Source organism: Ranitomeya variabilis, chromosome 4 (assembly GCF_051348905.1).
Source record: "Ranitomeya variabilis isolate aRanVar5 chromosome 4, aRanVar5.hap1, whole genome shotgun sequence".
Taxonomy (NCBI): Eukaryota; Metazoa; Chordata; class Amphibia; order Anura; family Dendrobatidae; genus Ranitomeya; species Ranitomeya variabilis.
Window position 1 is genome coordinate 338,805,022 of NC_135235.1, and position 27,361 is coordinate 338,832,382.

The 27,361-nt window shown below is 49.1% G+C and overlaps 1 protein-coding gene across 12 annotated transcripts in view; it reads left to right on the top strand.

Moving 5' to 3' along the window:
* The window catches only part of LOC143764741 (myosin-10-like), a 225,485-nt gene that overhangs the window by 102,062 nt on the left and 96,062 nt on the right, over nucleotides 1–27,361 (top strand). For 8 of the 12 annotated variants that reach the window (XM_077250658.1, XM_077250664.1, XM_077250665.1 and 5 more), the window contains exon 1: nucleotides 674–812. The exons of the other annotated variants lie outside the window; for them this stretch is intronic. The gene's annotated coding sequence lies outside the window, so the exon portion shown is untranslated. Of the gene's footprint in view, nucleotides 1–673; nucleotides 813–27,361 lie in introns of those variants that run through there. 12 annotated transcript variants of the gene reach the window in all.

Below are 27,361 nucleotides of genomic sequence, written 5' to 3' on the forward strand. Positions count from 1 at the left end.
AGAACGCGTTGCGGGGTTGCGGGGGTTGCGTTCTGTGGATCCCATCCGGTGTGCCCTGCCTTGGAGACTCTTATCGGTAAGTGCTGCTAGCCTAAATTCTCATCTTTAAGCCACATGGCGTCTTTTTGCTATCATAGGTAGCCTGGTACTCATAGCAGCAGACCGTATACACTGTATATATGTAGTCGGTGGTCTCCTCTGACAGCGCACACCGGTGGTTTCTCCCTCTCTTTTTTACATCCTTGGGCACTGTATCTATTTATAATATGCTTTTATGTATTTTGCTACTAAGCATGTAATCTGTATGTTATTTAATAAAGTATTTTGTATCACGTAAACACCTATTTGCTCCTAGTTTTCTCCTTTCCTTCATGTGTGTCATGGAGTTGGTTTTTCTTTTAGGTGGGGGGTCGTCTTGCACTATTTAGCGCTCTCACCCCCTCCCTGTATCTGATATGTTGCCTGGTTTTGTTACCAAAGGTGAAATAAATGTAGAAAGTTTTATTTGGCAGAAAGTAGTGGAACAAAGTAACAATGAGGAAGCATTTGACACCTTTGTCAGAGTAGGTTGGCAGTGTGTTGAGCCTATCCCTTAGTGTAGGTATGATGTGTGGCTACATGGAGCAGAGCCTGCCCCTCCTGGCAGTGACATCAGGGACTGCTGCCTCCTCTTCTCCTTCCGGACATGCAGTGACAGTGGTGTCTAGATGCACTGCGGGGCACTTTGGAGTTAACTACCTGCTCTGCGGCCGGGGGAGTAGATTTCTTCTTTTTCTGGTTCTGCAGGAAAGCTGCACATTCCGTGAGAACAGGTAGGATTCCTAATCCGCAGGCTGGCTGTAGGGTGGTGTTTAGGCTCCAGATTGTGGAGGATTTCCTAACGTTCTGATATATTCCGATATTATTATTATTATTTATTGTTATAGCGCCATTTATTCCATGGCGCTTTACATGGGAGGAGGGGTATACATAATAAAAAGAAGTACAATAATCTTAAACAATACAAGTCATAAGTGGTACAGGAGGAGAGAGGACCCTGCCCGCAAAGGCTCACAATCTACAAGATATAACATTTCCCGTGAGCAGAGGTTATATCTGTAAGTTACCGTTTCTCGCCATATAGTCCTGGGGTACAGGTGTACTAATATTCATTTCTTCCGATGGTTGGTTACCAAATGTAATGCTGTAAGACGAAATTCACATTATACCAGTACCAGTAGTTACCTTCTGATCTGTTCTGCACAGGATCTATAATTGTACTTATCATATTGGTTTTATGTAGAGCAGTGGCTCTTCAACGGTTGTGGAACTACAGGTACCAGCATTCCCTAAGACTTACCCCTAGTTTACAGGCTGGGAACCACAGATGTGGAGGGTAGCTCAATGATGATAATACGTTTAGCCTATTGTGTAAAGATCGTTTTGTAAACTAATTGATTTTTTACTTTATATGATTATCGCTGGATATTATCAGAATTTTTGCAATCACACAATCTTTCTAGTCGATATCTATTTTGCACTCGTTTGTAGAGTAAATCGCACTCGGTCAGAGAAATGCAGTGGACAGCAGCTCTTTACATTGTTTCATGATACAGATAGCGGCTGGTCACTATGGCGCGTCCATGGTACAGATAGCGGCTGGTCACTATGGCGCATCCATGGTACAGATAGCGGCTGGTCACTATGGCGCATCCATGGTACAGATAGAGGCTGGTCACTATGGAGCATCCATGGTACAGATAGCGGCTGGTCACTTTGGAGCGTCCATGGTACAGATAGCGGCTGGTCACTATGGAGCGTCCATGGTGCAGATAGAGGCTGGTCAGTGTGGAGCCTCCATGGTACAGATAGAAGCTAGTCACTATGGCTCGTCCATGGTACAGATAGAGGCTGGTCACTATGGAGCGTCCATGGTACAGATAGCAGCTGGTCACTATGGAGCGTCCATGGTACAGATAGCGGCTGGTCACTATGGTGCATCCATGATACAGATAGCGGCTGGTCACTATGGCGCATCCATGGTACAGATAGAAGCTGGTCACTATGGAGCGTCCATGGTACAGATAGCAGCTGGTCACTATGGTGCATCCATGGTACAGATAGCGGCTGGTCACTATGGCGCATCCATGGTACAGATAGAAGCTGGTCACTATGGAGCATCCATGGTACAGATAGCAGCTGGTCACTATGGAGCGTCCACGGTACAGATAGCGGCTGGTCACTATGGTGCATCCATGGTGCAGATAGCGGCTGGTCAGTGTGGAGCGTCCATGGTACAGATAGAAGCTGGTCACTATGGCTCGTCCATGGTACAGATAGCGGCTGGTCACTATGGCGCATCCATGGTACAGATAGAGGCTGGTCACTATGGAGCATCCATGGTACAGATAGCGGCTGGTCACTTTGGAGCGTCCATGGTACAGATAGCGGCTGGTCACTATGGAGCGTCCATGGTGCAGATAGAGGCTGGTCAGTGTGGAGCCTCCATGGTACAGATAGAAGCTAGTCACTATGGCTCGTCCATGGTACAGATAGCGGCTGGTCACTATGGAGCGTCCATGGTACAGATAGCGGCTGGTCACTATGGAGCGTCCATGGTACAGATAGCGGCTGGTCACTATGGCGCATCCATGGTACAGAAAGAGGCTGCTCACTATGGCGCATCCATGGTACAGAGAGAGGCTGGTCACTATGGAGCGTCCATGATACACATAGAAGTGTCCCGGGGCCGTACACGAGACGTCTGAGGAGTCGTTATAGTCAGTGCCTCTTGCTGCAGCACCTTTATGAGCGTTTCTCCGAGTTGCCTGGAGTGTGAGGCTGGGACAGTGATGTGGGTGCACATAAAATCATGGCCAATTCATTGGCATGAACATGTTTCCTTGGCACATTGTGTAAAAAGAAAACTAATAAACCCATGTGAGTGCGACTAACTGATGTTTTTCTTGGCGGAGCGGTGAATACTTTATTATTTGATAGTAATAGATTACAACTATTTAACATAAGGCAGACAATAGGGTGTTTATGAAGCCCATAAACATGACGCCCCGTCACACGAGTTCCGACCTGAGCGTCACCTCCGTAAGTGGTTACTGACAATGCTGCATGCGGGGAGCACATTAATGGCTGCTGGACTGGGCCTTATGGCTATTTACCTACCATACGGATGACAGGTGGGAAAGGCATGGGCTGTGCACTGCCAGCAGGGGTGGACAGGCCTTCTGTCTTAAGACATTGTGCATTTTCTTCATATAGTTTCTTCACATATTGCAGTGAATGAAAGGTAACTGAAGGGGGATATGATGGATCTGTAGCTGAAATGGGCTTTAGTCTGGATATTGCATCAAGTAATTTATTTGCTTTTCTCCAAGCTGTTAGAAGGTCATGGGTGTCTCTTGGCTCTAGTGTGAGGGTCCATCACTTTTATGGCCTCAGTGGCATAACTCGGATAACCTGGGTTATAAAATGCATTTATCACCTTTTCACAGGTGATAAAGGTCTGATCGCTGGCTGTGAAACCCCCACCAACATCAAGATTTTTGCTCCCACAGTCCTCTCTATGAATGGAGCAGCAGTGCTTACTTTTCTATTCACTTATGTTAGACTTATGGAGGAGTTATCTACATCCGTATCATAGAATGATGGTCATGCACATGTGCTAGAGCTCCATTCACACAAGAGTCTTTGGACCGCCAAGTCACAGAATTGTTGAGTGTCCTAACAGTTGGACCCTCAGCAATCATACTTTTATCACCTGTCCTGTTGAGAGGTGATTAATGGGTTTAGTAGGAAATCCAAGCTGCATGAACCATAGGAACAGCTGAACAGTTGAGGAGGAGACCTCCATAGTGCTCCGGCCGCAGTGGAGGAGACCCTCCGTGGCTGTGCTACCCATGGGCCTCTCGCTAGTCCTGGGAAGCAGTGGAGGAGACCCTCTGTGGCTGTGTTACCCGTAGGCCTCTTGCTAGTCCTGGGAAGCAGTGGAGGAGATCCTCTGTGGCTGTGTTACCTGTAGGCCTCTCGCTAGTCCTGGGAAGCAGTGGAGGAGACACTCTGTGGCTGTGTACCCCGTGGGCCTCTCACTAGTCCTGGGAAGCAGTGGAGGAGACCCTCTGTGGCTGTGTACCCCGTGGGCCTCTCGCTAGTCCTGGGAAGCAGTGGAGGAGACCCTCCTTGGCTGTGCTACCCGTGGGCCTCTCGCTAGTCCTGGCAAGCAGTGGAGGAGACCCTCTGTGGCTGTGTTACCCGTAGGCCTCTTGCTAGTCCTGGGAAGCAGTGGAGGAGACCCTCTGTGGCTGTGTTACCTGTAGGCCTCTCGCTAGTCCTGGGAAGCAGTGGAGGAGACACTCTGTGGCTGTGTACCCCGTGGGCCTCTCACTAGTCCTGGGAAGCAGTGGAGGAGACACTCTGTGGCTGTGTACCCCGTGGGCCTCTCGCTAGTCCTGGGAAGCAGTGGAGGAGACACTCTGTGGCTGTGTACCCCGTGGGCCTCTCGCTAGTCCTGGGAAGCAGTGGAGGAGACACTCTGTGGCTGTGTACCCCGTGGGCCTCTCGCTAGTCCTGGGAAGCAGTGGAGGAGACACTCTGTGGCTGTGTACCCCGTGGGCCTCTCGCTAGTCCTGGGAAGCAGTGGAGGAGACACTCTGTGGCTGTGTACCCCGTGGGCCTCTCACTAGTCCTGGGAAGCAGTGGAGGAGACCCTCTGTGGCTGTGTACCCCGTGGGCCTCTCGCTAGTCCTGGGAAGCAGTGGAGGAGACACTCTGTGGCTGTGTACCCCGTGGGCCTCTCGCTAGTCCTGGGAAGCAGTGGAGGAGACCCTCTGTGGCTGTGTACCCCGTGGGCCTCTCGCTAGTCCTGGGAAGCAGTGGAGGAGACACTCTGTGGCTGTGTACCCCGTGGGCCTCTCGCTAGTCCTGGGAAGCAGTGGAGGAGACCCTCCGTGGCTGTGCTACCCGTAGGCCTCTCGCTAGTCCTGGGAAGCAGTGGAGGAGACCCTCTGTGGCTGTGTTACCCATAGGCTTCTCGCTAGTCCTGGGAAACGTGTAGGTTATGGTTGACGTCACACTTAGAGATGAGGCTCCAGCTGTAGGGTGGGGCAGAGCTGTGCGTGACTTTGTACTTGAAAGATCAGAAAGCACATTACAAAAGGCGTCTTCACACCATTTTGAAGTTATTTTCCCATTTTTGTCTATATGCACCAAAGCTTGCAGAAGACATTTTTACTTCTAAAACAGATAGTAATAAAATGGAATGGTTTAGCTGGAGAAACAGATTGGACTCTTCAGGCTGTCACTACCACAAAGACTGTGCCAACTCTTGCAAGCAACAATTTTGTATTGCTCCAATGCAAAAAAAACCCATTTTGGAAATATCACAAGTTACTCTGCGTTCCTTGCGTTGCCGCCTGTAGTCATTGAATGTCCTCAAATATGAACAGTTTCTTCTATACGTCACGCGGTGAGGCAATTTTCCTTCACTCTCTTGGATTAGCAATTTTGGGCAATAATACTATTATGGCTGCAGGGTCTGACTACACCAGCTTCAGCCATAATCTTCAGGATTTTTAATAAAGATTATTTTTACTATTTATTAAGGTTCAGTGTCAGAGACATGTGGCAATTACCTGGGATGGAGCCGCTTGTGATAATGTCCACTGCAGGTGACGTCTAGTGTTACGTTCCAGCCCTTCAGATAAATGCCCAGACCAGGCTCCCAGAAAGAGCCGTGCTCACGGCTAGTGGCCCTCTATTCTGGATAACAGAGGGTCCTTTGCAGGAGACACCATCTTTGATGTCCAAATGCCCCAGAGAAAACCACTCTGAGTATAATGGTCTTAGTTTTGCTAATAAAACTTTTTTTTCTGCACTATACAGCTGTTTTATAGAAATGATAGTTTGTAAGAAACTAAGACATTATTATTTTACAGTATTTCTATTTAAGCTGTAAAGATAGACACCTGTTAGGAACCAGAAAGCTATGGCCAACACGGCGGCTCAGTGGTTAGCACTGTGTTAGCACTTTGCATTGCTGGGGCCCTGGGTCTAAATTCCACCAATGACAACATGAACAAGGAGTTTGTATGTTCCTTCTGTGTTTGCGTGGGTTTTCTCCAGTTTACTTCAGTTTGCTCCCATACCAATAGCGAATTTAGATTGTGAGCCCAATGGGGACAGTGATGATGTCTGTAAAGTGCTGTGAGATTAATGATGCTATATAAGTATTATATTTTAGGCAACGTGCCCATTATCCGGAATAGCAGCTTTTTGGACACGGCGTATTTTCTTGAATTACTGTAAATGTTTGGCCCCAATAAAATAATAAAGCTTCTACTCACCTCCCGTCCTGTTGTTGTTCCATCGGTGTCAGCAGTCAGTCCCAGTGTCAGCAGTCACAGTGCCAGTGTCAGCAGTCACAGTGCCAGTGTCGGCAGTCACAGTGCCAGTGTCGGCAGTCACAGTGCCAGTGTCGGCAGTCACAGTGCCAGTGTCGGCAGTCCCATTCCCAGTGTCGGCAGTCCCATTCCCAGTGTCGGCAGTCCCATTCCCAGTGTCGGCAGTCCCATTCCCAGTGTCGGCAGTCCCATTCCCAGTGTCGGCAGTCCCAGTGTCGGCAGTCCCAGTCCCAGTGTCGGCAGTCCCAGTCCCAGTGTCGGCAGTCCCAGTCCCAGTGTCGGCAGTCCCAGTCCCAGTGTCGGCAGTCCCAGTCCCAGTGTCGGCAGTCCCAGTGTCGGCAGTCACAGTCCCAGTGTCAGCACGCACAGTCCCCGTGTCGGCACGCACAGTCCCCGTGTCGGCACGCACAGTCCCAGTGTCGGCACGCACAGTCCCAGTGTCGGCAGTCACAGTCCCAGTGTCAGCACGCACAGTCCCCGTGTCGGCACGCACAGTCCCCGTGTCGGCACGCACAGTCCCCGTGTCGGCACGCACAGTCCTCATGCGGTATTGTGACAATCAGGGCTGGCCTCACTGTCCCCGCCTTCTTACGGATTGAACATGAAGAGGAAGCCAGGGTTGCAGCTGATCTCTGGTTTCCTCTTCATGTTCAATTTGTATGAAGCTGGGGACAGTGAGGCCAGCCCTGATTGGGCTTCGCGCATCACATGTCACATCATCGCTGGAACGGCATTGGCACGGGAGGTCACTATGGGATTTTTATTATTTTATCGGGGCCAAACATTTAGTTCAAGAAGGGTTCATCCTTGTATTGGACAACCCCTTTGGAGAAAAAAAAATGATGCTGCAGGAACTTGTACGTTTTTTGTGTGGCTTTTAACGACCGATACAGATCACATATAATCTTTATAATTTATTTTGGGCTTTCTAATACTTTTTTTTTATACTTTCTCCCTCCCCAAAAAATTATATAATTAGGTTGGCCTGTTTTAATTAATTGGGTCTCTATTAGTGATGAGCGAATATACTCGTTGCTTGGGTTTTCCAGAGCATGCTCGGGGGTCCTCCGAGTATTTTTTAGTGCTCGGAGATTTAGTTTTCATCGCCGCATCTGAATGATTTACAGCTATTAGTCAGCATAAGTACATGTGGGGGTTGCCTGGTTGCTAGGGAATCCCCACATGTAATCAAGCTGGCTAATAGCTGTAAATCATTCAGCTGCGGTGAAGAAAACTAAATTTCCGAGCACTAAAAAATACTCGGAGGTTACCTGAGCGTGCTCGAGAAATCTCGAGTAACGAGTATATTCTCTCATCACTAGTCTCTATAGTTACACTGAGATGAGAGTTTGTAAAGTTGCTCATTCCCAGTTACTAAAACATGCTGTTCGTTCAGGAAACAGATTGCATAAAATCTTATGTATCAGCAGTACATTGTGTGAGCTGGAGCTGTGCTGCCGATAACATGACACCGTGTGGAGACAGAATGGTCGTATTAATGTTTCTTTTCCCATCGCTTTCATGGCGTCCTGTGTAAACAAGCGCTGATGGACTTATACATGGTCAATTGGCTGATGTAAATGGGCCGTATACTGTGCGTTGTGCACACAGGTGGAGTCTGCATGTACCATCCTGTAGACTGGCTGCATGGACGTACGTCTGAACGCACAGCATAAATGGACATGCTGCGGACTGGAGATCTGCAGGCACAGATCACTTCCCATTGTGGATGAGATTTCCTCAGATCTCTACTTCGCTGGTACTATGATATGCCTGACATTGTATATATAATATAAGGTGGAAGATCTGCAGTTCTGTGTGAACACAATCTTTAGAGGAATCTGTCACAAGGCTTTTGCCACCTAATCTCAGAGCAGCCACCCTGATTCCAGCGATATGTCACTTACTCAGCTGTTTTATGCAGTTTTTATAAAATCAATGTTTTATCATCAGCAGATTATTACTAAAGAGCTAGTAAACCTACTGCTATGAAGCTCTTAATATTCATGAACTCAGTATAACCCGCCTCCACCACTGATTAGCAGCTTTCTGCCTATGCAGAATGTACACAGAAAGCTGTCAATCAGTGGTGTGGGTGGAGTTATATAGAGCTCAGCATTCAGAGCACTGCTAAATCTGCAGCAGAGAAAATGGGGATTTTATCAGTACTGTAGCAAGCAGCCCAGTGAGTGATAAATCATTGGAATCAGGGCCTCCTCCCCTGCGTGGTGCTGGTCTGCTGTTGATACATTTCAGATGACATATTCCCATTAAGTAAATTGTCTCCTTGAGGTGTTTCTGGCCATGAGGGAATGCAGGTGGCGAATGTCTCACTAGTGTAAAGCTGCTCACTTTCACCGCACTCTTGTCATGTTGATGGCAATAACAAACACGTACGTTCCAGTCTGCTTCATGTGTCACAAAGCTCCCGTGCTTACATTTGGTGCAGCACAGAGCGGCGTTAGTAACCACACCTGTCCCCGACTGACAGCCGACCCAATGTAGAGCCAGTGTCAGTCAGCAGTGACTGAACCTGCACCGTCAGTCAGGGACAGGTGTGGTTACTAACGCCGCTCTGTTTACTCAGCGGTGACTGAACCTGCACCGGCACAGCACCCGTGACTGACACTGGCTCTACATTGGGGCGGCTGTCAGTCGGGGACAGGTGTGGTTACTGACACCGCTCTGTATACTCAGCAGTGACTGAACCTGCATCCGCACAGCACCCCTGAGTATACAGAGCGGCGTTAGTAACCACACCTGTCCCCGACTGACAGCCGACCCAATGTAGAGCCAGTGTCAGTCACGGGTGCTGTGCCGATGCGGGTTCAGTCACTGCTGAGTATACAGAGTGGCGTCAGTAACCACAACTGTCCCCGACTGACAGCCGCCCCAATGTAGAGCCAGTGTCGGTCACTGTGAGGGTATGTGTCCACGTTCAGGAAACGCTGCGTTTTTGACGCAGCGCTGAGCCGCAGCGTCAAAAACGCAGCGTCCAGATGTTACAACATAGTGGAGGGGATTTAATGAAATCCCGTCTCCACTGTGCATTATAAAATGCATGCGTTTTTTTCAGAACGCAGCATGTTGCTACAATGAGCAAAACACGCAGGAACACCGCAGGTGACCTGCCAGTGACCTCAGGTGCATTTTTGGTCAGGATTTTACCTGCATAAAATCCTGACCAAAGCCTGAAGCAAACCTGACCGTGGACACATACCCTAAAGGTGCCGGTGCTGAGTATAAAGAGCGGCCACTGTAGCTGCACCCCCGGCCCTGACTGACAGCCGCCCCAATGTAGAGCCAGTGTCGGTCACTGTAACGGTGCCGGTGCGGGTTCAATCACCGCTGAGTATAAAGAGCGGCCACTGTAGCTGCACCCCCGGCCCTGACTGACAGCCGCCCCAATGTAGAGCCAGTGTTGGTCACTGTAACGGTGCGGGTTCAATTACCGCTGAGTATAAAGAGCGGCCACTGTAGCTGCACCCCCGGCCCTGACTGACAGCTGGCCCCAATGTAGATCCAGTGTCGGTCACTGTGCCGCTGCAGGTTCAATCACCGCTGAGTATAAAGAGCGGCCACTGTAGCTGCGCCCCCAGCCCTGACTGACAGCCGGCTGGAATGTAGATTTAGTGTCTGTCAGGGCCGGGGGAGCGGTTACAGCGGCTGCTCCGAATACTCAGAGCAATGACTGAACCAGTGTCTGCCCTGCCCCCTGGGGAGCCGTTTGGCTTAGGCTACTTTCACACTAGCGTCGTATGACGAACGTCGCAATGCGACGTGCCGACGTACCGACGCATACTGTGCAAAACAAACACAACCGGGGCAGCGAATGCAGTTTTACAACGCATCCGCTGCCCCTTTGTGATGTCCGGGGAGGCGGGGGCGGAGTTCTGGCCGTACATGCGCGGTCGGAAATGGCAGACATGATGCACAAAAAATGTTACATGTAACGTTTTTTGTGCCGACGGTGCGCCACAACACAACGCATCCGTCGCACGACGGATGCAACGTGTGGCAATCCGTCGCAATGCGTCGCTAATACAAGTCTATGGAGAAAAACGCATCCTGCAAAATTGCTTGCTTGTTTTTTCTCCAAAACGACGCAGTGCGTCGTATGACGCTAGTGTGAAAGCAGCCTTATCCAAACAGTAACATATCAGTTTGCTGTCAGTGCCCCCTAGTGGTGACTTCAGGAAGGAACAGCATGTAGTTGGCCTTTCATTCTTCCGATAATAACTCATGAATATGAATTTAATTAATACTTACAGGAATTTGCTCCAAGTATTTAGGTCTAAGGCTGCTTTCACACATCAGGATCACAGATGAGATATATATATATATATATACACAGGAGACGTTTTCGGATCCAGCACAAAACGGATGAAATGCATGTACTTCAGGCACAATCCGGCGCTAATACAACTCTATGGGAAAAAAACGGATCAGTTTTTTGCCGGATTGTGCCTGAAACAAAAAACCTGATGTGTGAAAGCAGCCTAAGGCTGCGTGTCCACGATCAGGATGGCCGGCGGTATCGCCGCAGCGGCGAAGCCCCGCCCCCTTTCTGGGACGCAATGATGCCGGATGTGTACTGTACACATCCGGGATCATCGCACCCCACGCCATAGGGCCCTGTGATATTACCTGCGTCGCCGCAGGTAGCACGGACATGCTGCGATCTGAAAAGACGCGCAGCATGTCCGGAGTCGCAGGCCCGCCGCGTGCGGGTTTCCACGCATAGTGGACACGGGATTTCAAAAAATCCCCTCCACTATGCTGGAACATCTGGACGCTGCGTGTTTGACGCTGCAGCGTCAAACACGCAGCGTTTACTTACCATGGACACTCACCCTTAGGGTTATATTCAGATAGTGATTTCTCCATACGAGCTGCAGTGAAACTAACACCCATGAGGAAATCTCTGGCTAGATGCCTCCAGAAGGTGTGGCGGTAATTGGTTGTACAGCAAGGCTTTGTATTTTCTAGCATCAAAGAAAGGCATCTCTTGATGTTCTCAAGCTCTGGGGAAGAAAAGTCGATTGCACACAAGTTTTAGCTCCTCTCTGGAAAAAAATGTATGCAAATAGGTTTTAATTTACTAAAAGGGAATCTGTCCGTAGTATCCATCCTCCTAAGATGTCTATATGGGCATGTTGGTCATAGGCAGCTGAATAAAATGGTACCTTGATATCTGATGTTTTATTCCAGAGAAGTCCATGTTTTTTTTATATGTAAATGAGCTGGTCAGGGCTATGGGCCGGAGATGGATCTGTATGAGACTTCGCCTCCAGAGATTATGGATGTCGTGCTCTGCTTACATATGCATTTGTATGGCTTATGATAGGTCACTGATCCCTCACTGACCTGCCTCCTATTTTACATAATGCATAGAATAATGTTGATAATGCATATAATACTGTTTTCTATAGTAAGGCTTAGAAAAAAAATACCTCCTATTATTCATACTGCATAGAATATGATTTGAAAAAAAAAAAATCACATTCATCATACAGCAGGCCTTTGGCAGCGCCTGTGCTGTAGCATGATGCGGTGGATAATATGACTGTTCTCATGTTATTTAGACATATAGTTTTGTTGTTAAAAAAAATAAAAAATAAACATTTCTTAATCAAAATGGTGGCGGTGCCTGCACAGTAGCCTCTATTGCGTTCTGACAGATGCTACTGCACAGGTGCCGGCGTCATTTTGCTAGAGGAAAAAAAAATTAGGCTTCATGAAGATGACGCTGGTGCCATTTGGCTGGATGTAAATTTGTTTTTCTAAGCTTCACTATAGCCAACAATACTCTATGCATTATCAACATTATTCTATGCAGTATGTAAAATAGGAAGGTCAGGGAGGGATCAGTGACCTGTGATAAACCATAATGATGAATAGCTAATCCGAGCACCACATGGAGACCCCCACAGGCCGCCCCTGGAGCACGGGAATGTCATTAACTGAAAACTGAAAATAAAGATTACACAACAACCACAGGACGGATTTCATCCCCAGGTCTCATTAATCAGTATAACGGCGCCGACTTGACACAGTCTGTGGGTTACTGTGCACAATCCCGCTGACAGAGGCACATTAAGGGTATGTGTCCATGGTCAGGATGGCTGGCGGTATCGCCGCAGCGGCGAAGCCGCTTGGCGCTAAGCCCCGCCCCCTTTCGGGGACGTGATGATGCCGGATGTGTTAACTGTACACATCCGGGATCATCGCTCTCTCCCATAGCGCCCTGTGATGGCGCTGCGTCCCCGCAAGGTGTACGGACATGCTGCGATCTGAAAAGACGCGCAGCATGTCCGGAGTTGCAGGGAAGACGGATGCGGGTTTCCACGCATAGTGGAGACGGGATTTCCTAAAATCCCCTCCACTATGCTGGAAAATCTGGACGCTGCGTGTTTGACGCTGCAGCTCTGCGCAGCGTCAAACACGCAGCGTTTACTGACCGTGGAAACTCACCCTAAAGGGACTCTGTCAGCACAGAATGACTGTTCACACCAAATACAGGCGCTCGGTGCGTCACGGCGGAGCCAATCCTTTATATACACCTTCCCACCTGCTTGATTCCCTCTATCTCCATCCTTCTCTGACTCTATGAAGCCAGAGCTGTTGATCAATGCTGACGCGGACAAATATATTTAGGGCAAACAATAAACAAGCGTGTGGGAACGTGTATATAAAGAATCAGCCCCACCATGAAGCACAGAGCGGTTGGGCTTACACACCAGTCATCCTGTGCTGACACTGTCCCTTTAATAACCGCTTGTGACATTCTGATTGATGAGGAATGGGTGACGTCCTGGCTGTAGCCCACAGCACTGCTGCGTCAGTTGCCTGTAATATTAATGGAAGCATTGGAAGAGCAAGATAATGGATCTGTCTATATGGAATATTGATATCTGAAATATAACCCTTACGTCTGTGCTTGATGCTATAAAATCAGCAATGAAGATAAAAGAGCCATCATAACTCAGTTTCTGGACAAATGGGGAAAATATGATTTTAGAAGTAGTTGCCATGTGGTGTGACAAACAGTTGATTTTAGGGCCTATCCCCATGTATTCCTCAAAGCATTGTATCCCCTGTCATTAGTTTATATTGTCCTGTTAGTTATTTATTACTAACATTTAGGGGCTGTGTCAGGATTGCGTTCAGAAGCACACTGCTCCCCAACCTCCCATCTTCCTGTTTATGATGGGTGGACGCTGTGCTCCTGAATGACTGACCATTCCATCAGCATGGCTGCACAAAACTGTGTTCCCCCATGCTGACAACACAGGCAGGTTTGCCTCTGTAGCATCGGAGGAGTACAGGGGTACTGAAGCTGGCTGGATCCGGGCTTTGGAGAACACTTACAAGTTCTATAGGAAAGAGCTTGTAAGCACTGCACTCCTTAGCTAGGAGAACCGCCACTGCTGACAGCCCGAAGAGGAGGCTGGTAACCTAGACAGCAAGCAGCAAACAATATAATCCAAATCCCTCCTTTCTTGAGAATAAGAATGAATTGCAAAGTTGCTTTCATAGGAAGTAAATTCCAACACTGCGTGTTTTTTGCAAGCACTTTGCAATTTTACCTTTAAGCACTTGAGAATAACCGTGAAAATATTTAATTTTATGTCAATTGTTGTAACTTATTCTGGAAAGCTCTTGGGTAGAGAAGTGTGCAGGATTACCGTGAGCAGACAGGGATGGACACAGTGATTCATGGCAAAGTGACTGTGGCCGTAAGATCGAGAACTCTGCTGGCAGGAATTGGTGCTATACTGTATGTGGCTAGGCATGTGTCTGTGCGGCTGTCGGGTAGAATATGGTTGTGTTCCACATCTAGTCCTGGTTGTTCTCGTGATCCCTTCTTGCTGTCAGTGAATTGAAGTAATCATATTTATACATTTATGGAGCCAGTGTGTCTCACCTTATTGTCTTAGACTTGAGAAAACATGATTTTCCTCCTTGACACATTAGCATAAAAGAATAATAAATGGTATTTGCTTGAGTGGCAATTGTGGTGTATAAGATAATATCCAGTATTGTGTGTCCCTGGAGTGAGCCGGGAGCGCAGGATTGTTTGTGTAAGCTGAAGCACAGCCCAGAGGCCAAGGACAGTGATCAGCCTGGCAGCAGTGAGCAGCCTGGCAGTAGTGAGCAGCAGTGAGTAGCCTGTCAGCAGTGAGCAGCCTGGCAGCGGTGAGCAGCCTGGCAGTAGTGAGCAGCCTGGCAGCGGTGAGCAGCCTGGCAGTAGTGAGCAGCCTGGCAGCGGTGAGCAGCCTGGCAGTAGTGAGCAGCCTGGCAGCGGTGAGTAGCCTGTCAGCAGTGAGCACACTGGCAGCGGTGAGTAGCCTGTCAGCAGTGAGCACTCGGCAGCAGTGAGTAGCCTGTCAGCAGTGAGCAGCCTGGCAGCGGTGAGCTCTCTGTCAGCTGTTGTGAATTCTATTTTTGGGCTCCCTCTAGTGGTCACAAGTGGTACTGTGTAGTGTTGTCTTTCTGCAGGTTGGCTGCATCAGCTGGTTCGTTATCCTTGGTTGGTTTCCTATTTAGCTCACCTGGAGACTCAGTTCCTTGCCTGCTATCAATGTATTCAGTGCTCTTCAGATTCCTTGTGGCTACCTTGCTCCCTGTCTCTCCAAGACAAGCTAAGTTTTTGTTTGATCATTTTTTGATTATCAGTGTTCATTATGTTTTTTAGTCCAGCTCGCTAAAATGTGATTTCCTCGCTTGCTGGTTGCTCTAGGGGACTGAGTTTCTCTCCCCACACCGTTAGTTGGTGTGGGGGTTCTTGAAATCTCAGAGTGGATATTTTGTAAGGGTTTTTTACTGACCGCATAGATTCCCTTTTCTATTTTCTGCTATCTAGTATTAGTGGGCCTCATTTGCTGAATCTGCTTTCACCCCTGTGTATGTGCCTTCCTCTTACCTCACCGTTATTATCTGTTGGGGGCTTCTATATCTTTGGGGATTATTTCTCTGGAGGCAAGAGAGGTCTTTCTTTCTCTCTAGGGGTAGTTAGTTCCTCAGGCTGGCTCAAGACGTCTAGGATTTTTAGGCACGTTCACCGGCTACTTCTAGTGTGTTTGGATAGGTTCAGATTTGCGGTCAGTCCAGTTTGCCACCTCCCTAGAGCTTGTCCTATGTTTGTTACTTAGCTGGAGTAATTTGTGATCCTCAACCACTAAGGATCATAACAGTATAGCAGGCCGAAAGTGTTTAATGCATCGCAGAAGTGGGATAAAAAGAAGACCTGAGTACATTTTTTTTTTTTCCTCCCGCTTTTCCTTTGCTGCAGTCTGTTTAGCTTCTTTCATCCCCTTGAACTCTGGGTGGTTTTGAGCTCAGCTGCAGACATGAATGTTCAGACTCTGACTTCTAGTGTGGATCATCTTACTGCACGGGTGCAAAGTATTCAGGATTTTGTTATTCGTAGCCCTATGTCAGAACCAAAGATACCCATTCCTGAGTTGTTTTCTGGAGATAGATCTAGGTTTCAAAATTTTAAGAATAATTGTAAGTTATTTCTATCTCTGAGACCTCGTTCCTCTGGTGATTCCGCTCAGCAAGTTAAAATTGTTATCTCCTTGTTGCGTGGCGACCCTCAAGATTGGGCTTTCTCTCTGGCGCCAGGAGATCCTGCTTTGCTTAATGTAGATGCATTTTTTCTGGCTCTTGGACTGCTTTATGAGGAGCCTAATCTTGAGAATCAGGCAGAAAAAGCGTTGTTGGCTATCTCTCAAGGTCAGGATGAAGCAGAGGTGTATTGTCAAAAATTTCGGAAATGGTCGGTGCTTACTCAGTGGAATGAGTGTGCCCTGGCTGCAAATTTCAGAGAAGGTCTTTCTGAGGCCGTTAAGAATGTTATGGTGGGGTTTCCCACCCCTACAATTCTGAGTGATTCTATGGCTTTAGCCATTCAGGTTGATCGGCGTTTGCGGGAGCGCAAATCTGCTCATCCTTTGGCGGTATTTTCTGGACAGAGACCTGAGTCTATGCAATGTGACCGAACTCTGACCAGAATTGAGCGACAAAGTCATAGACGTCAAAATGGGTTGTGCTTCTACTGTGGTGATTCTACTCATGTTATCTCAGCATGCTCTAAACGCTTAAAAAAAATCGCTAAACCTGTCACCATTGGTACTATACAGCCTAAATTTATTTTGTCTGTTACTCTGATTTGTTCTTTGTCGTCTTACCCGGTTATGGCTTTTGTGGATTCGGGTGCTGCCCTGAATCTGATGGATTTGTCGTTTGCCAGGCGCTGTGGTTTTGTCCTGGAGCCTTTGGAATTTCCTATTCCTCTGAGGGGAATTGATGCTACGCCATTGGCTGAGAATAAGCCTCAGTATTGGACGCAAATGACCATGTGCATGACTCCCGTACATCAGGAGGTGATTCGCTTTCTCGTTCTGCATAATTTGCATGATGTTGTCGTTTTGGGTCTGCCATGGCTGCAAGCTCATAATCCAGTTTTGGATTGGAAAGCTATGTCTGTGTCAAGTTGGGGTTGTCCGGGAATTCATGGCGATACTCCGTTGGTGTCTATTGCTTCTTCCACTCCTTCTGAGGTCCCTGAGTTTTTGTCTGACTACCAGGATGTATTTGATGAGCCCAGGTCCAGTGCCCTGCCCCCTCATAGGGATTGTGACTGTGCTATAAATTTAATTCCTGGTAGTAAATTCCCTAAGGGACGACTTTTTAATTTGTCTATACCAGAGCATGCCGCGATGCGGAGTTATATAAAGGAGTCGTTGGAGAAGGGACATATTCGCCCATCCTCTTCCCCTCTTGGTGCAGGATTTTTTTTTTGTGGCCAAGAAGGACGGTTCTTTGAGACCTTGTACAGATTATCGTCTTCTGAATAAAGTTACAGTCAAATTTCAGTATCCTTTGCCACTATTGTCTTATTTGTTTGCTCGAATTAAGGGTGCCAGTTGGTTCACCAAGATAGATCTCCGTGGTGCGTATAACCTTGTGCGCATTAAGCAGGGAGATGAATGGAAAACAGCGTTTAATACGTCCGAAGGCCATTTTGAGTACTTAGTGATGCCTTTTGGACTCTCTAATGCTCCTTCTGTGTTTCAGTCCTTCATGCATGACATCTTCCGAGAATATCTGGATAAGTTTATGATTGTTTATTTGGATTACATTTTGGTCTTTTCTGATGATTGGGAGTCCCATGTGAAGCAGGTCAGGATGGTGTTTCAGGTCCTGCGTGCTAATGCTTTATTTGTGAAGGGTTCAAAATGCCTCTTCGGAGTACAGAAGGTCTCCTTTTTGGGTTTTATTTTTTCTCCTTCTACTGTGGAGATGGACCCAGTCAAGGTCCAGGCTATTCATGACTGGACTCAGCCCACGTCTGTTAAGAGTCTTCAGAAGTTCTTGGGGTTTGCTAATTTTTACCGTCGTTTCATCGCTAATTTTTCTAGCGTGGTTAAACCTTTGACGGATTTGACCAAGAAGGGTTCTGATGTGACTAATTGGTCTCCTGCGGCCGTGGAGGCCTTTCGGGAGCTGAAGCACCGGTTTTCTTCAGCTCCAGTCTTATGTCAGCCAGATGTCTCTCTCCCCTTCCAGGTCGAGGTTGATGCTTCTGAGATTGGAGCAGGGGCTGTTTTGTCGCAGAGAAGCTCTGATGGCTCTGTGATGAAGCCATGTGCTTTCTTTTCAAGAAAGTTTTCGCCTGCCGAGCGGAATTATGATGTTGGTAATCGGGAGTTGTTGGCTATGAAGTGGGCATTTGAGGAGTGGCGACATTGGCTCGAAGGAGCTAAACATCGTGTGGTGGTCTTGACTGATCACAAAAATCTGATTTACCTTGAATCTGCCAAGTGCCTGAATCCTAGACAGGCTCGTTGGTCGTTGTTTTTCTCCTGTTTCAACTTCGTGGTCTCATACCTGCCTGGTCCGAAGAACGTGAAAGCTGATGCACTTTCTAGGAGTTTTGTGCCTGACTCTCCGGGAGTTTCTGAGCCGGCTGGTATTCTCAGAGAGGGAGTGATTTTGTCTGCCATTTCCCCAGATTTGCGACGAGTGCTGCAGAAATTTCAGGCGGATAGACCTGACCGTTGTCCACCAGAGAGACTGTTTGTCCCAGATAGATGGACCAGCAGAGTTATTTCCGAGGTTCATTCTTCGGTGTTGGCGGGTCATCCTGGGATTTTTGGTACCAGAGATTTGGTGGCTAGGTCCTTCTGGTGGCCTTCCTTGTCGCGGGATGTGCTTTCCTTTGTGCAGTCTTGTGGGATTTGTGCTCGGGCTAAGCCTTGCTGTTCTCGTGCCAGCGGTTTGCTTTTGCCTTTTCCGAAAAGGCCTTGGACACACATTTCCATGGATTTTATTTCGGATCTTCCAGTATCTCAGAAAATGTCTGTCATCTGGGTGGTGTGTGATCGTTTTTCCAAGATGGTCCATTTGGTGCCCTTGCCTAAGTTGCCTTCTTCCTCCGATTTGGTTCCTCTATTTTTTCAGAATGTGGTTCGCTTGCACGGCATTCCTGAAAATATTGTGTCTGATAGAGGATCCCAGTTTGTGTCCAGGTTTTGGCGGACTTTTTGTGCTAAGATGGGCATTGATTTGTCTTTTTCGTCGGCCTTCCATCCTCAGACTAATGGCCAAACCGAACGAACTAATCAGACGTTGGAAACTTATTTGAGATGTTTTGTTTCTGCTGATCAGGATGATTGGGTGACTTTTTTGCCTTTGGCCGAGTTTGCCCTTAATAATTGGGCTAGTTCTGCTACTTTGGTTTCACCTTTTTTCTGCAATTCTGGTTTCCATCCTCGTTTTTCCTCGGGTCAGGTTGAGTCTTCTGACTGTCCTGGGGTGGATTCCGTGGTGGATAGGTTGCAGCAGATTTGGAACCATGTGGTGGACAATTTGAGGTTGTCACAGGAGAAGGCTCAGCGCTTTGCCAACCGCCACCGCGGTGTGGGTCCCCGACTTCGTGTTGGGGATTTGGTGTGGCTGTCTTCTCGGTATGTTCCTATGAAGGTCTCCTCTCCTAAATTCAAGCCTCGCTTCATCGGTCCTTATAAGATCTTGGAAATCCTTAACCCGATGTCTTTTCGTTTGGATTTCCCAGCATCGTTTGCCATTCATAATGTGTTCCATAGGTCTTTGTTGCGGAGGTATATGGTACCTGTGGTTCCTTCTGTTGAGCCTCCTGCTCCGGTGCTGGTCGAGGGCGAATTGGAGTACTTGGTGGAGAAGATTTTGGATTCTCGTATCTCTAGAGGGAGGCTTCAGTATTTGGTTAAGTGGAAGGGCTATGGTCAGGAAGATAATTCCTGGGTTGTCGCCTCTGATGTTCATGCGACCGATTTGGTTCGTGCCTTCCACGCGGCTCATCCTGATCGCCCTGGGGGTCTTGATGAGGGTTCGGTGACCCCTCCTCAAGGGGGGGGGTACTGTTGTGAATTCTATTTTTGGGCTCCCTCTAGTGGTCACAAGTGGTACTGTGTAGTGTTGTCTTTCTGCAGGTTGGCTGCATCAGCTGGTTCGTTATCCTTGGTTGGTTTCCTATTTAGCTCACCTGGAGACTCAGTTCCTTGCCTGCTATCAATGTATTCAGTGCTCTTCAGATTCCTTGTGTCTACCTTGCTCCCAGTCTCTCCAAGACAAGCTAAGTTTTTGTTTGATCATTTTTTGATTATCAGTGTTCATTATGTTTTTTAGTCCAGCTCGCTAAAATGTGATTTCCTCGCTTGCTGGTTGCTCTAGGGGACTGAGTTTCTCCCCCCACACCGTTAGTTGGTGTGGGGGTTCTTGAAATCTCAGAGTGGATATTTTGTAAGGGTTTTTTACTGACCGCATAGATTCCCTTTTCTATTTTCTGCTATCTAGTATTAGTGGGCCTCATTTGCTGAATCTGCTTTCACCCCTGTGTATGTGCCTTCCTCTTACCTCACCGTTATTATCTGTTGGGGGCTTCTATATCTTTGGGGATTATTTCTCTGGAGGCAAGAGAGGTCTTTCTTTCTCTCTAGGGGTAGTTAGTTCCTCAGGCTGGCTCGAGACGTCTAGGATTTTTAGGCACGTTCACCGGCTACTTCTAGTGTGTTTGGATAGGTTCAGATTTGCGGTCAGTCCAGTTTGCCACCTCCCTAGAGCTTGTCCTATGTTTGTTACTTAGCTGGAGTAATTTGTGATCCTCAACCACTAAGGATCATAACAGTCAGCAGTGAGCTCTCTGTCAGCAGTGAGCTCTCTGTCAGCAGTGAGCACTCTGGCAGCAGTGAGCAGCCTGTCAGTAGTCAGCAGCCTGGCAGCAGTGAGCAGCCTGGCAGCGGTGAGTAGCCTGTCAGCAGTGAGCTCTCTGTTAGCAGTGAGTAGCCTGTCAGCAGTGAGCAGCCTGACAGTAGTGAGTAGCCTGTCAGCAGTGAGCAGCCTGTCAGCAGTGAGCACTCTGGCAGCAGTGAGTAGCCTGTCAGCAGTGAGCACTCTGGCAGCAGTGAGTAGCCTGTCAGCAGTGAGCACTCTGGCAACAGTGAGTAGCCTGTCAGCAGTGAGCACTCTGGCAGCAGTGAGTAGCCTGTCAGCAGTGAGCAGCCTGGCAGCGGTGAGTAGCCTGTCAGCAGTGAGCTCTCTGGCAGCAGTGAGCTCTCTGGCAGCAGTGAGCACTCTGGCAGCAGTGAGCAGCCTGGAAGCGGTGAGCACCCTGGCAGCGGTGAGCACCCTGGCAGAGGTGAGCACCCTGGCAGCATTGAGCACCCTGGCAGCAGTGAGCACCCTGGCAGCAGTGAGCAGCCTGGCAGCAGTGAGTAGCCTGTCAGCAGTGAGCACTCTGGCAGCAGTGAGTAGCCTGTCAGCAGTGAGCACTCTGGCAGCAGTGAGTAGCCTGTCAGCAGTGAGCACTCTGGCAGCAGTGAGTAGCCTGTCAGCAGTGAGCACTCTGGCAGCAGTGAGTAGCCTGTCAGCAGTGAGCACTCTGGCAGCAGTGAGTAGCCTGTCAGCAGTGAGTAGCCTGTCAGCAGTGAGTAGCCTGTCAGCAGTGAGTAGCCTGTCAGCAGTGAGCACTCTGGCAGCAGTGAGTAGCCTGTCAGCGGTGAGCACTCTGGCAGCAGTGAGCAGCCTGGCAGCAGTGAGCACTCTGGCAGCAGTGAGTAGCCTGTCAGCAGTGAGCACTCTGGCAGCAGTGAGTAGCCTGTCAGCAGTGAGCACTCTGGCAACAGTGAGTAGCCTGTCAGCAGTGAGCACTCTGGCAGCAGTGAGTAGCCTGTCAGCAGTGAGCAGCCTGGCAGCGGTGAGTAGCCTGTCAGCAGTGAGCTCTCTGGCAGCAGTGAGCTCTCTGGCAGCAGTGAGCACTCTGGCAGCAGTGAGCAGCCTGGCAGCGGTGAGCACCCTGGCAGCGGTGAGCACCCTGGCAGAGGTGAGCACCCTGGCAGCATTGAGCACCCTGGCAGCAGTGAGCACCCTGGCAGCAGTGAGCAGCCTGGCAGCAGTGAGTAGCCTGTCAGCAGTGAGCACTCTGGCAGCAGTGAGTAGCCTGTCAGCAGTGAGCACTCTGGCAGCAGTGAGTAGCCTGTCAGCAGTGAGCACTCTGGCAGCAGTGAGTAGCCTGTCAGCAGTGAGCACTCTGGCAGCAGTGAGTAGCCTGTCAGCAGTGAGCACTCTGGCAGCAGTGAGTAGCCTGTCAGCAGTGAGTAGCCTGTCAGCAGTGAGTAGACTGTCAGCAGTGAGTAGCCTGTCAGCAGTGAGTAGCCTGTCAGCAGTGAGCACTCTGGCAGCAGTGAGTAGCCTGTCAGCGGTGAGCACTCTGGCAGCAGTGAGCAGCCTGGCAGCAGTGAGCACTATGGCAGCAGTGAGCAGCCTGGCAGGAGTGAGTAGCCTGTCAGCGGTGAGCACTCTGGCAGCGGTGAGCACTCTGGCAGCGGTGAGCACTCTGGCAGCAGTGAGCACTCTGGCAGCAGTGAGCACTCTGGCAGCAGTAAGCAGCCTGGCAGCAGTGAGTAGCCTGTCAGCAGTGAGCACTCTGGCAGCAGTGAGTAGCCTGTCAACAGTGAGCACTCTGGCAGCAGTGAGCACTCTGGCAGCAGTGAGTAGCCTGTCAGCAGTGAGCACTCTGGCAGCAGTGAGTAGCCTGTCAGCAGTGAGTACTCTGGCAGCAGTGAGTAGCCTGTCAGCAGTGAGTAGCCTGTCAGCGGTGAGCACTCTGGCAGCAGTGAGCAGCCTGGCAGCAGTGAGCACTATGGCAGCAGTGAGCAGCCTGGCAGGAGTGAGTAGCCTGTCAGCAGTGAGCACTCTGGCAGCAGTGAGCATTCTGGCAGCAGTGAGTAGCCTGTCAGCGGTGAGCACTCTGGCAGCAGTGAGCGCACTGGCAGCAGTGAGCATTCTGGCAGCAGTGGGCAGTCTGGCAGCAGTGAGCAGCCTGGCAGCAGTGAGCAGCCTGGCAGCAGTGAGTAGCCTGGCAGCGGTGAGCACTCTGGCAGCAGTGAGCATTCTGGCAGCAGTGAGTAGCCTGTCAGCGGTGAGCACTCTGGCAGCAGTGAGCACTCTGGCAGCAGTGAGCATTCTGGCAGCAGTGAGTAGCCTGTCAGCGGTGAGCACTCTGGCAGCAGTGAGCGCACTGGCAGCAGTGAGCATTCTGGCAGCAGTGGGCAGCCTGGCAGCAGTGAGCAGCCTGGCAGCAGTGAGCAGCCTGGCAGCAGTGAGTAGCCTGGCAGCGGTGAGCACTCTGGCAGCAGTGAGCACTCTGGCAGCAGTGAGCACTCTGGCAGCAGTGAGCACTCTGGCAGCAGTGGGCAGTCTGGCAGCAGTAAGTAGCCTGGCAGCAGTGAGTAGCCTGTCAGCGGTGAGCACTCTGGCAGCAGTGAGCGCACTGGCAGCAGTGGGCAGTCTGGCAGCAGTGAGTAGCCTGGCAGCAGTGAGTAGCCTGTCAGCGGTGAGCACTCTGGCAGCAGTGAGCACTCTGGCAGCAGTGAGTAGCCTGGCAGCAGTGAGCACTCAGGCAGCAGTGAGCATTCTGGCAGCAGTGGGCAGTCTGGCAGCAGTGAGTAGCCTGTCAGCGGTGAGCACCCTGGCAGCAGTGGGCAGTCTGGCAGCAGTGAGTAGCCTGTCAGCAGTGAGTAGCCTGTCAGCGGGGAGCACTCTGGCAGCAGTGAGCACTCTGGCAGCAGTGAGCATTCTGGCAGCAGTGAGTAGCCTGGCAGCAGTGAGTAGCCTGTCAGCGGTGAGCACTCTGGCAGCAGTGAGCACTCTGGCAGCAGTGAGTAGCCTGGCAGCAGTGAGCATTCAGGCAGCAGTGAGCATTCTGGCAGCAGTGGGCAGTCTGGCAGCAGTGAGTAGCCTGTCAGCGGTGAGCACCCTGGCAGCAGTGGGCAGTCTGGCAGCAGTGAGTAGCCTGTCAGCAGTGAGTAGCCTGTCAGCAGTGAGTAGCCTGTCAGCAGTGAGCAGTCTGGCAGCAGTGAGTAGCCTGGCAGCAGTGAGCACTCAGGCAGCAGTGAGCATTCTGGCAGCAGTGGGCAGTCTGGCAGCAGTGAGTAGCCTGTCAGCGGTGAGCACCTTGGCAGCAGTGGGCAGTCTGGCAGCAGTGAGTAGCCTGTCAGCAGTGAGCACTCTGGCAGTAGTGAGCAGCAGTAAGTAGCCTGGCAGTAGTGAGCAGCCTGTCAGCAATGAGCAGCCTGTCAGCAGTGAGCAGCCTGGCAGTAGTGGGCAGCCTGTCAGCAGTGAGCAGCCTGGCAGCCGGCCATCGTTCCGTGGGCTGGATTGTGCGGCTGCCGTAGCCGGTGCATGCCAGGCTGGCCCTCCGGCACTGTCAGGCTTTATCCCACCAAGCATTTGTAGACAGTTTTTTTCTTATTATTTTTATGAACAATACACTCTTCATAACATTCCATTGGGTTTAATAAAAAACTCACTTTGTGCATTTTGGCTTTTATATATTTAATGAAATTAGTAGTGGGAATGAATAGTTGGGATATTTCTTGTGGGCTGCACTGTGTTCTCCAGGAGATAAATACATCGCTGGTGAGGAATGAATTCTGTTGCCATGAAAATACTGTATCCTTTGTCTTCACCACATTTGCAGAAGCAAAACTGAGGCTTCATTCAAATGCTAATGTGGTAAATCACAGGCGGCATGAGGAATCCTGGCACACTGCTGCATATACTGTACGTCAGGACGGGTGCAGGATATGTCCTCTACACATATCTGCTCTCACTATAAGGCTGTGTGCACACAATGCTTTTTTGATGTTTCTTTTTTCCATGTGGAATTGGTCCAAAATGCTATGGAACCCTTATGCCAGCAAAGTCTATGACAATCCGGAAGTGCTGTGCGCATGATCAGTATTTTTCCTTTCAGGATTTCCTGTGTGTTTAAATCCGCAGCATGTCAATTCTTTGTGTGTTTTCGCATGCATTTTTGACCCATTGAATGCACAGGAAAAAAACGCATGCAAAAACGCCTCGGAATTTTCCTCAGCGTTTTTGCTGCCAAGACATGCAGAATCCTTGCAGAAATTTCTGAAAGAAATTACTCAATGTGCACGCAGAGCTTAAGGCAGTATTTCCATCTCCGTCATTCATGGCCAACATATGAATAAGCCAAGTGGGCGTTGTTATTCTGCTTCTGTAACCTCCTTGTGAATTGGTGCTAAGGAAACAATGTAGCATGGTGAGCTGCCCCAAGACGGGAAGAAGCATTAAGCCGGGGTCACACTTGCGTGTGCAATGCAAGAAACTTGCGCAAATCTCACATCAGTACCCGGCACTGCCGCCAGCACTCGGGACCGGAGCGTGTGGCTGCATGTATGTCTGTACAGCTGAGCGCTCCGGTCCGGACCGCCGGTGGCTGTGCCGGTATTGATGCGAGAGATTCGCTTGAGTTTCTCGCATTGCACACGCAAGTGTGACCCTGGGCTTAGGGTGTCTCTCCATATTGAATGAATGTCCGCTGAAACCCCCCAGCAGATGTCCGGGAAGTGAAGGGTGAGGCATGTTGAACTTGTACATGCCCGATCTTTTTGATGTGAGATAATCTGCCCCCCGAGCTGTCTGTCAGCAGTTTAGTTCCCATATGCGAGCATGTATGTGTGATGCAGGAAGCATGGCCGTCACATATAGCAAACTTTACTTATCATGGAATAAAAATTACCAGATCAATTATAAAATGTGTGAGATTAAACTCCCCCCCCCCCCCCCCCCCGGATCAAGGTGCTGACCTTAATAGTAGACCCCCACAATGGCGATTACTCTCGGATCTTACTCCACACCTGTGGTCACCAGATCCTGAGACAGACACTGCTCTATTGGAATCTGGCGGAGCAGCACTTATGGTGCAGAGCTTTCCCAGACCTGCTAACCTCTGGGGAAAAATTGGTCTCCAGTATCTCTCCCAAGTACTTGGACACCATTTTCCTGAAGACCACCGGAGGTTGATCTGCACATGCGCCGGTGCCATTTTCATGAAGACCGCCATCTGGTAAATCTGTGAGAGCAGCGCCCACTGCTAAGATGACGCCAGCCCAGAATATAAATGACAAAGATGATGAATACAACAGGGGCAGCAGAGGGGCGATGGCTGAGCCCTCTGAGCCGAAGACCCTACCCACAGCCCTGCCCACAAGTCCCGCCACGGGGAACTGAGGAAACCGAAATTTATCATGATGACTTAATGAGAACCAGGCTGCAGATATTTACACTAAAAGTTTTTATTAAATCAGTATGAGCGCCATTCTGCCCATGCATTTAATGTAACATATATAGCATATTCCTTCTGACAGGTTCTCTTTAACAAAATGCAAATTGAATGAGCAAAATAGAAACCTAAATCACATTGATATGTGACCGCCCATTGGCTTCAAAACAGCATCAGTTCTAACGTTTATTTGAAGGAACTCGTCAGGGAGATTGTTCTAAACATCTTGGACATCTAACCACAGATCTGTGGGTGTCGTTTGTGTAATGTAATCCCAGACAGCCTGGACTGTGAGTCCTTTAGCCTTCTTTCCATGATCACGGTGTGTCTTTTTGGACACAATTCTTCCGTGCAGACCACTTCTGGACAGCTTTCTCCTAACAGTAGATGGGTGTAGCTTGGTACCATTGGTTGCTGACGGTTCTGAGCTGATGACACTGCTGGACATCTTCCAATTTGAAGGGAAGTAATAAACATGATCTGTCTTTTTTCAGCTGCACTAAGTTTCCTTGGCCGATCACTGCTTCTACTATTCCCAACGTTGTGAATTTCTTGTTGCTTCCGCAATAGAGCTTGGACAGCACATCTTGTAACCCCAGTCTGCTTTGGAATGTTTGCCTGGGAGAGACCTTGCTGATGCAGTGTAACTACCTTGTGTGTTGTTGCAGTGCTCGGTCTTGCCATGATGAATGACCTGTGACATAAAACAGTCTTTGTCTAAATCACTTTTGTGGTAGTCTGGTTGATCCTCACAAATTGTTAAGCCTTATACAGTTTGTTTCTGTTTTAACTAATGTCTGTGTTGCACTGTACATTTGAAGATGATCTTTATCACCTATTTGGTGTCATTGGTTACTCATACACCTGACTATAATTTTGCAAAACCACTGACATTTTCCCTTTACTCCAGAAACAAGGAAACCCCTATTTCAATGTGTAGAGTGACTGCTTGACTGTGCACACTTATGCTTTAGGCTCTGCCCACAGTAGGGCGCAAGCACATTTATGTTTTACGCATTGCCCACAGTAGGGTGCATGCACACTTATTAGCTGTCGGCGCTCATAGCAAGTGAGCATTTCTGCTACACACAGGTGATCTGATCATCGCCTGTGTGTAGCAGAGGTGATTGGATTATTGCAGCTTCTAGTCTCCCATGGACTATTGAATTAATTGAAAGTAAAAAAAAAAGTTTTTAAGAATATTTAAAAAAAATATATAAAATTTCTAATCACCTCCCATTCGCCCCATTCAAAATAAAACAATTTAAAAAAAAATACATATTTGGTATTGCAGCATTCAGAACTGCCCTATCTATCAAGATATAAAAAG